Below are 1,618 nucleotides of genomic sequence, written 5' to 3'. Positions count from 1 at the left end.
ATAAAGAGATTAGATCTTATCTCTTAGGTGATACTTAGCCAAATCACAAAAACTACAATGAACCAAAGTCAATCTCTCTCTTCAAGTCTCTCTCTCTTGGCCTCTCTTGGAACCCAACAAGAGCAGGCTTTAGTCCATCAATTTCTTGATGATTTGACAAGAATTTTGTAGGAATTTCAAGTATCAACTGAAGGTAAGCTCATCACCCACCTTCTTCTCTTTGATTTGCTTAAGAACTAGATTAGGTTTTCATGGTTGTTTTGTGAATTTAGCTTATGTATGTTTTGGGGTTTCTTGGATATATTTTATGAGGATGTTTTGATTCAAACTTAAGTCTTTAATAAATTTTTTTGATTCAAGGGCTTATTATAACTATTTTTATTGCTTGAAATATGTTTGTTATTGTTTAATTAGGTGATTTGGAGAGTTTGGTATGATTTGGGGTAAAATTGAGTTGATGGTGAAGTTTTTAGGGTTTTTTGTAGAGAACCGATTAATTGGTTCTGGCAGTCTTGTAAAACCGGTTAACATTTCCCTATGTAGAACCCTATGAAATGGTTTTCCATTTTGGGAAGCCAGTTTACCAGTTTTGGCCGTTTTAGAACCCTAGTTTTTTGTATTTTAGTGATATTTAGGGTATTACCACGCTATCCATCGATAGGGAAACTTTTAGTTTTAACTTTAAGTCTCCGAGAAGTGATTTAGCGTATCACTTATTAGTTTTACGAATATTGTGACTTAGGGGCCTATAAATCGTCGAACAGCAGTTTCAACTCAGGTTTACCGACACACTTGAGTTCAGAATCATGGTAAGATTAGTATAAAAATATCTCATGTGATTACATGTTTAGCGTTCATGTTTATGAATGTTATATAACATATTAGTAGTGGCGATATTAGTGTACATAGAGTTGCACTAAATTCTAATAAATATATGTTTGGCATAGTACTGATTGATGTTATCACATTAGTATGACTTGAGTACCGAGTATAAGCTGAAATTATGGTAAATAATACTGTCGTATGAACGTTCTAGACTCAGTACACCTGGGACACAAGATAGGGGTATGATTGGGTGTATGGGCGCCTAGTTATAATCTAGCTTATGTTATGTTATAATTATGCTTTTCTTACTATGTCTGTTAACTAATAGATATTGTTTGCATGTGCAGGTAAGGGCAAGGCTAACGATGAACAACAATGAGCTTGAGCTAATGAAGATTGTACATATCGGGGTATTTAGACATGGAGTGTTCGATCTTCGGGACAACAAGCTGTATTTTATTAGTCGTTAGACGAAAACTTTATTAGCTGAATATTTTGTAATACAGTTGTAAATTTTAAAGATGAGATCCATATGAGGCTTTTGTTTATTTAATTTTAAAGGTTAATTAAGAAAGTTTTAATTATTCACATTTTCCCATAAATCCTTGATCAATAAAGGAGTGCACAACATTAAGAAATCACAGTTTCACACCTAATATAGTAGGGTGTTACAATTTTAGTATCAGAGTGGCCAAGTTGTCTTCCAAATATCATCTCGATATGGATAATTGTCATCAAAGATAAGCTCGGCTCACAGTACAGTAAGCCTTTTATGCTTTAGTGGTTTGTTTTT

General features: G+C 33.4%; 1 long non-coding RNA gene across 1 annotated transcript; it reads left to right on the top strand.

Moving 5' to 3' along the window:
- LOC115712316 (uncharacterized) lies at positions 1-1,409 on the top strand. Its single transcript, XR_004010838.2, has 2 exons — positions 1-193; positions 1,173-1,409. It is a non-coding gene; the product is annotated as an uncharacterized LOC115712316 (long non-coding RNA).
- The last annotated feature ends 209 nt before the right edge of the window (positions 1,410-1,618 follow it).

Source organism: Cannabis sativa, chromosome 4 (genome assembly GCF_029168945.1).
Source record: "Cannabis sativa cultivar Pink pepper isolate KNU-18-1 chromosome 4, ASM2916894v1, whole genome shotgun sequence".
In the NCBI taxonomy this organism is placed as follows: domain Eukaryota; kingdom Viridiplantae; phylum Streptophyta; class Magnoliopsida; order Rosales; family Cannabaceae; genus Cannabis; species Cannabis sativa.
This window is presented reverse-complemented; position numbering and strand designations above follow the sequence as displayed.